Below are 8,472 nucleotides of genomic sequence, written 5' to 3'. Positions count from 1 at the left end.
CCACTATGAGCAGGCACCTTTCAGCATTCCCTCATTGCACAGTACTGCAAATCCTCACTGCCTGTGCTAGGTGGAGAGACCTTCCTATCCCCAGCTGTACCAGACACAGTCTTCACCCACTGCTGACCTCAGGTCCTCCTCGGACAGTCAAGGGGTAGAAAACCTCTGAGTATGTCAGGGTCCAACAGTTGGGTGGGGGAGTGCTGCTGCTTGGGAAGGAAGTCTGAACTTGAGTGACGTGGGTAGGAGCCATCTCTCCCCTCCCAAAGCTCTGCACTTGCCCCCTAACCCCAACCTTAACCCTAACCAAAATAACCAACCCCAGCTGACCCTCCTGCAGCCTTGCAGGGAGCACACAGCAGCTCAGAGGGCTCTGCTGGAGGCCCGTGCTCACTGTGCAGCTGGGTAGGGCATCATTTATTAGCCCCAGATGTCAGCAGAGAAGTGCTGCTGGGCACACCCTGCTGCCAGGGCTCGTCAGGATGTGAGGGAGCAGTGTCTGGGACAGAGGCAAACCTGAGCTCTCCTTATCTCAGGGGCAGCTGTGACTCTGCAGACAGCGTCTTTCCACGTTGCTTGGAGAAGCAATGAGAAGTTGGTAAACACCAGCTGTTCTGCTGAGCAGGGCTGGGTGAAGTATGTAAGCTGGGCGATTTAGATTAAAAATCAGTTATTTACACAGCAACCTGTGTGTTTTGTTTGGTGATAATTGGGATCATAAATATGCATGCTGGGGGTGTGCATGAGGTTCTGCACAGCAGCCAGGAGTCACTCGCTGTGACTGCATTTCTTTGGGTAAAGCCGTGGTCCTCTGTATGGTGGCAAGGCAGGCAGGGTGCAGCAATGCTCCCAGCTCTCCTCATGGCTCCCCAGCTCAGCACAGCATCCCACCAGCCCTGGCTCCTCACTGGGAGGAAACGCGGCAGCATGAGGCTCCCTTGTCACAGCATGGAGACAACTGTAGGAAACCACGCGAGCGCCAACAAGTCCCGTCACTCTGCAAGGAGTAGAGAGGAAAAACAGATCAGGATTTGGCTGCCACAGAGCCTGCTGGGATGCAGTCCAGGATCTGGGATGAACACAGAGCAATTAGCCCCCGAGCACCAGAGAGGTTCTGGAGAAAGGTAGAATAAATTCTTACTTAACCAGCACACAAAGGGGCTTTGGTTATGAGTGGATTGTTATGGAGGGCTACTTTAATTTTGTTTCTTTTTCTTCTTTTCCTTTGCACCTGCTCTGACAGTGGCATTGGGACCATAAACGAACACATGGACACACAGGGAGCAAAGCTGCGGCACTGATGGCGCTCAAGTTTAATTCTGCTTGAGGCACCTCCAGCTCCTTGCAGCTGGTTTTCCACTTGCAGCATGACCTTCCCCCATTGCTGCCCAAGATTTAAGTCATGCTTGATCTCAAAGTATTAGTATAATATTAATCAGGTTTAAAAAATTTAATGATTTAGAAAGGATTTGCAAGAGTTCCCAAATAGCTCCTGTGTGTCAGGGCTGTGTTTTGCTAAAAAGTCTCCCAGGCTCTCCCCCAACCCATTCACAGGTGGGCAGGCTGTGCTGGAACATCACTGAAGTGCAAGGCACCTGCAGGGACACTGTGTGTTCCTCTTGGTGACAACACAGCCAAACTCAGTGAGAGCATCATTGCCTTTGGACTCATCTCGCTGACCTCTGAGGCTGTCATCCATCATCTATCTATGCTGCAAAGTATTCTGTACTGCAGAAGCTCCAGTCTTTGAGGGTGTCAGGAAATATTCTGGCATGCGGCACTTCTCTACCAGCTTTGTTTTCCTTTGACACTACCTAAAGTTTGGGATCTGCATCTTCTCCTCTCAAACCTCCTTGTCAGTTCTCAAGAAGCAGGAGCATTTCTCCCCTGCAATGGCCATCATGATCAACTAGTAGCTGTGAGCCCCTGCAGACTGTTGTTTCTGTGCTGTGCTTCCAGTGCTCTTCTTGGATTGGAAATCTCTTGATCTTACCTATCTGTTGTGTTTTCATGCAGGAAGAACACAGATAAACAGACACTTAGGCAAAAATGTCTCTTACACACTTAAAAATCCAAACGATTTCTGAATGGACATCTGGCAGTTTTGTTGGCAGGAAGGCTGTTGCCTTTGGAAGCCAGCAGGCATCCCTTGGATGAAGCTGCGATCACTGGACATCTCATGGTGCTTTTATCCAAACCAAAAATCTGCTCCTGCCTCTCCTTGAAGGGTTGTGGCAGGCAGTGCTCCAGTGCCCAGCCCCAGAAAGTCACCTACAGGTGACCCCCTAGCCCAGCCTTGTGGAAGTGCTCGTGTGCTCCTCACAGTGCCTTTAGAAATCCCAAATCTTTTCTCATTATTCATGTTTTTATCAAGATTAATGCTTAGTTACCATCCCTGAGATAATTGCATGTGTTTCCCTTTTGGCACAAGTCTCCTGCTTCAGTCACAGCCATCTTTTGGAAAGACATCCATCCTGCTATTATGGTGAATCACTTATCCCCATGAATGCCATTCTGCTGTTTAATTACTCACCCTGCTTCCCACTCTGAAGTTGCCTGATTTCAGTTTCCAGGTTCTGGATCTACCTGCGTTTTCAGTTACTCACTGAAGCCCCTCTCATCAACACAAAGCTTTTTCTGAGACGACATTTGTAGGCTGTAATCAAGTTACCCACCTGTCTCCTCTTTCAAAGAAAACAGGTTAGGTTTCTTTAATCTGCCTCTGCAAACCACGTGAGCAGAGGCTTTTTATTTTCTCAGGCATGTCACTCACTCTGGCTGTAAGAGCTGCAAGTGACATCTGTGTACTGAGAGAGCTTCTGAAAGGGAGGAGAGTCTGTTCTGCAAACTTCATTTGCAGAGGGGTCACAGGGGATGCTGGAAGCTCTTCCAGGGAGCAGCAGTTCCAGCCATGCTCCGTCAGTGAGGGCATCCGTCAGTGAGCTCTGCTAATTCAGTGTGGGTAAGGCAGTGTGGCTGCATGTTTGTAAAAAGGAACAAACAAACAAAAAAGTGAATGAGAGTTAATATCTGCCCAGGAGACATGGATTGATTTCCTGCTCATCTGCCAATCTTTAATTATTATTATGCATCATGGTATTTAGTTTCCTAAGCAAAAGGCAATGAAAACCGAATAGAGTAACATCAGATACCTATAACTCAATTTAGATATAACAGCTTTATTGTCTCAAAACTGAAACATTCCAAGGGAGTTATTGCAGCACGTCCTTAAGATCCAAGGGCTCTATTGACTTTGGGAAGCTCCCATCACACTGCCCAGCCAGGGCTGGCTCCCAGTGGAAGCAGCAGTTTCCTCCTGCAGCAGATTTAAAGCTCCTTGAGTGTCTTTTGGGGCTCTGGTTTTCTTCACTCTGAGAAGTGCTCATACTTCAATACCCATTAGTGCCTTATCTCTGCAAGCCTGCCCTACTTCTGCTGCTCTGCTGGGCGCCGCAGGGAACGTCACACTGCAGCGCTCGGTGGCCCTGTCATTCCTTGTGCATGTCCTGGCTTCATCATATGTCTCATTAGTTAATTAGATGACAGAAGAGCAAGTGGCACCAGTCAGAGCAGTGCTACAAAACGTGTGAAAATGTCAAATGAGCTCGGAGAGTGAAGCCCAAGGTGCTGCCTGTTTTGAGAGCCCATGTTGGGCAGCTTGTTCCAGTCACTCAGGATGAGCACGGCCTGTCGCATGGCCTGCACTGCCTGATCTGTGCTGTCTATGGACCCAGATGTGTCCCAGTTGGATCTTATTTTTCAAAGAACATGTTCCTCAGACAAAAAATGACTCTTCCTATTGGAGAAGGAGGTGAAAGATGGAGGTTAATGGACTTGAAGGCTGGAAGATGCTGTCCCAATGGCTACACAGCCTCCTGCCCACGCTCCCCCGTGTGTTTCATGCACCAGGTGTGTAAGGGCAGCAGGAGAGCAGCAAGCCTGCCCTGCAGTGACAGCCAGGCTTGGCTTCACAGTGGTAAGAAGCACACCTGCATTCCTAGGAAGCTTGCTCAGTTTTCTTTTTATTATCGGCACCTTGCTTTTAGCCTGAATTTATCTTGCTGCACTTCCTAATCCCTCCATCTTTTCATTCCTTTGGTTATCAGCTTAGGCAACGTTCTGTGGCCAGAAATGATTCTTTTGAATAATGCACACAAGATCCAAGAGAAGACAAGCCGTGCCATCCTGGCACTGGGTGGGCTCTGCTGAGGGGCTGCTGCATCCTCACAGTGGTCACGTCCTTGTACAGAGCCTGTCTGGGAATGGGCTTTGGTCCCTTGCATGTTTTTCTTCCAGAGCTTTGGGCACCAGCTCTGTCCTCCTTGCAGCCAGGGGCAGGGTGTACACCCACAGGAGCTGCAGGGCAATGTATGAAGGCAGGAAAAATCCCCCAGAGCAACATGCCTTCTGCAGTTTGCTTTGCTGCTCATGCTACAATATTGATTTCAAAACCCCTCTGCTGCTTATTTAGTTCTGAAGTGGAGCAGTGTGCCAATGAGCTGGAAGCAGCTCCTGAGTCGAGGGAGTGTATTAACCTGGCTAATTGTATGGTCTGCCTTTTATCTTAGCTTGCAATTCATTTAGCAGCAAATCTCTATGTTTGTCAGTTTTGATTCCTGGGGTATTACATAATTTCATTTGCAAATTGATTTGTGCTTTCTGATACTTCAATAACCCCATTTGATATAAACACAGCTCTTCATTTCCCTGCGAGGACGCAGACAACGAACAGGAGCCGAGCACAAAAACAGCCACTTATTTAACCAGCAAGTATAATTTCCCATGCCCCATTTCTCACCAACCTCACCAGCCTGGGGTGCAGGTGCCACATGCAGGTGAGGCGGACATGGTTTGTTTTCAGTTCTCTTTGCATTTTCTCTGCACTGTGTGCAGGACAGCATGGAGCACCCACTGCCCATGTCTCAGGGATCAGCTGCTCTGCAGAGGAACTCACGTGTTGCTGACTGCACTGCTATGGGCTTCGTGTATGGGATGCATTGGAGCTCCTGCTGCTGCTGTGACACGAGTCTTCAAACCTCCCTCAGCAACCAGCAAAATGCAGTTTGTAAACGTTCTCCTTTTGTGACTTCTATGTTATAAATCTGTAAGCTGTTACGGAAACACGCTTTGATTGCTGCATTCTCTCTCTGTCCTCAGCTGCAAGAAAGCAAGAAAAGCTTCATTTCAAATAGCTCCTGATTATCATTTACACTGCTCTTACTTTTTGTCCTCTCTGATCGATACTGCTGCTAAGTACTGCAAATTGGAGAAAAGCCATCAAAATGCTCTATTTTCACAGAAGACATATGATGAGATCACTGGCTCCGAGTCGTCAATCTCTTTATGTCAACGATTTCTCCAAAGGAACTTTCTTTGTCATTTCCGATACCACTTTCAAAGACAAATAGCAGGAAATGCTCTTTGAATCCAAACATGACTTCTCATGCTGGAACAAGCTGGTTAATTTGGACGGCAGCAGTAAAACATTTTGAAAACTATGGAAATATCATAAACCAGCATAGAAAGTGAGTCCATTTCAATCCTTCAAAAGAGACCAGCACGTTTTGTTTGTTTCGTTCTTCATATACCCACAAGATAATGAAGAGTGGGATTTTTTTCCTTTAATTTTTCTCTTCATCGGGCAACATGGGTTTGTTTTCCTCTCTTTTGAGGGGAAGGAACTGCGCAGAGGAAAGGGAATCAAGGAGAAAACTCTTGGAAGGCCACAAGAGCCTTGAAAGGAGAGCAGCCTCCTGCACGTTGACAAGAAGGCGGCAGGCTGCGGGTTGGTGACAGCAATATTTGGGGCCCTGCCATCGCTGTGAACACCCCCAGTGTCACACGTCCAAGCAGTGAGGCACAGCAGAGCAGCAGAAGAGCTTTATGGACAAGGGTGCTGGAGTGGCTGCATTGCAAAATGGCTCATTTTCCTTTGAGATTAATTGGCTGAACTCTGACAAAATCCGTTATTAACTGAACGCCGCCGCCTGTTTAATTGAGTTGCTTGCAAAGCGCTCCCAGAAACTGGAAACCTTCCCCCCTCCTCCAGCTCCTATGTTCATTTCCATCCGGGGGAAATTCATGAGAATTTGTTATAAAAAACAGATTGGCAACTCACAGCCAAAGGCAACAGGCCTCTCAAAAACGTCCAAATACAAACTGTTCTAATGAATACCTCCTGTCAAATGGCCAGGCCAAAAAAAAAAAAAGAAAAAATAGGACAGCAAATGGAACTACAACTTCAGCAGCCACTTGTTGAAGGATTCTGTGAATCACAGAGCAGCAACTGCCTGCCCCTGCTCTGCCTACAGTGATTCCAGGCAGAGAGCATCAGCCCGATGCCCCGGGTCTTACATTTTGCAATGGAAAGTTAGCTGAAGGAAGGAAGAGACATCACTTGGTCCTGGATGGCAGTGTGCAGGCAATGCCTCCATCAGCAGCAGGAAAAGGAATGGGAACCAGCCCGTGCTTTGGGCTCTCCTGCACCACAGCACAGTCCAGGTCTTCATAGAGCAGAGAACAGCCCGCTATGCACGTGCAGTGCATATTCCCCATGTATTTGGCTTGCAGGCTCTGCCCCAGTGGCCCTGGTCCTCTGCCACCGTGCCATGGGGCTGTGCAGCACTCAGAGCAACCACATCAATATTCATCTCTTTGTAAAGATGACCTGCCCCTGCTGCTCGGAGTTGCTTCAGATTATTCGTATTGATCCAACACTGTTAATGATTCAATACAACGTTCTTCAAAGCTCGCGTTTAACAAGAAAGCTTGATTGGATTTACTGTTTTGAGGTTGGGTGTGTTGTTTTCAGTTATATTGCTTTTTTTTCCCCCCTCCCCCTCGTCTTTGTGGAACATCATGTCATTTTACAAATGAAGAATTACCCTCTCACCTTTTATTAAAAGCTTCCCTCTGAAGGATTCACATTGTGTTGCTGAATTAGATGCATGCTGTGTTGCAACACCCACTGCCACCTCAGTCCTCCCCCCACCAGCCACCTGCAATGCAGGGACAGTGGGTGCAGGGGGTACCAGCTCTGGGTGCTGCCACCCTGCAACAAATCCATGCCCACACCCCTCCAGGTTCAGCAAATCCCAACAGCTCTGGGGCCAGAGGTGCCCAAAGCCCTCTGTATTTTTCAGGATCGTTAGAAAAGAGACATTGACATTTGTGTCCCAGCTTTTGTCAGCTGGAACAAACAACCACAACATCTGGTGCCAGTCTTGGAGAATGTTCCATGCCTTTAAAGAGAAAATCAAAAGACAAAAGCACCAAAAGAAGTTTACTTGATGTTCTCCATTTGCAGCACTAAGAGGACAACCTTAAAACCCCAGCACAGCCAACGGTGCAGTTTTACCTTAGTGTTTCCACTGTCCATCCAAATGCCATCCTCCATTGGCAGTGCATGGAATTGGATCTGAAGGAGGAATAAGCTGCATGCACCAAGATGCAATTGCTGCACAACCGTGGGGAAGTGCTATTGGAGAACCAGCACAGAGTTATACTGCAAATAGAGCTGTCATTGAATTTGTTTTTCCTCTTGTTTGAGCGTACTCAATCACTAATAGCAAGACAAAAAACAAGCAGAGGACACAGCAATGAAACCAGTAAGCTAGCAGTTGTTAGTGGCAGTTTGAAAGGAAGGGAAATCAAAGTTCCAGTAAGAAACCAGTGATCTGACAAAGCACAGACACCAAGCAGCAGCAGAAGACAGCCCACCAGGAGCTCTGTGCTGCCCACTGGGGAGGGTCAGTGACTCTTCAGCTGAGGACAGAACGCACAGCAGCCCAGCGCTACACGCAGCAGCAGAGCTGTGTGCTCATGGGCACATGTGTGTTTCTGCCCAAGCAGAAACTCCTGATAGGAGATGGATAAATACAAGTGACCCTGAGGTCTGGGGTTACATCTGCTTTGACTCGGTGACTCAAAATCCATTTCAGGCTCCTCAGTGGCCCTGTTCAGCGCTGTCATGCTGGAGCCAGGATATTAAGGGCACCTGTCAGGGCTATTTCAGGAGCCAGAGGCCTCCCTCCCTTCCATGCTGAGCTCATGTCGTATCAGATGAGGTCTGCTGGAGCAGTGCACATGGAAAGTCTGTTTTTCAGTGGGAAGTCCAGATGAGAAGGTGACTTTCTGAGCCCCCTTGTCACTGACAACTCCAGCTCTGACCATGACACCAGGATTCAATGAGGACTATTTCTGCAAATACCTAATATTTTCTCTTTCTAATTGCTGTCACAGGCTTCAGTTCCCTCTCAGCATGACCTGAGCTGACCTCAGGCACCTCCACATGGCCATTTGGGCTCCAGCACAGCCTGTCCCTGTCCCTGCAGGGCTGTGGTAACAGAGCTTGCAGCCAGAGCACACTTGGCTTGATCCAGATCAGCCTGGAGGAGAAGATAAATAAGGGAGGGACAGAGTGTTTTAATACAGGAGACAAAATAAACATATTAAGTGCTCTATATGCAAAAG

This window comes from Tympanuchus pallidicinctus, unplaced genomic scaffold, assembly GCF_026119805.1.
Source record: "Tympanuchus pallidicinctus isolate F22 unplaced genomic scaffold, pur_lepc_1.0 scaffold21, whole genome shotgun sequence".
Classification (NCBI taxonomy): Eukaryota; Metazoa; Chordata; class Aves; order Galliformes; family Phasianidae; genus Tympanuchus; species Tympanuchus pallidicinctus.
The sequence above is the reverse complement of the archived record's forward strand: the minus strand, read 5'-3'. Positions refer to the sequence as shown.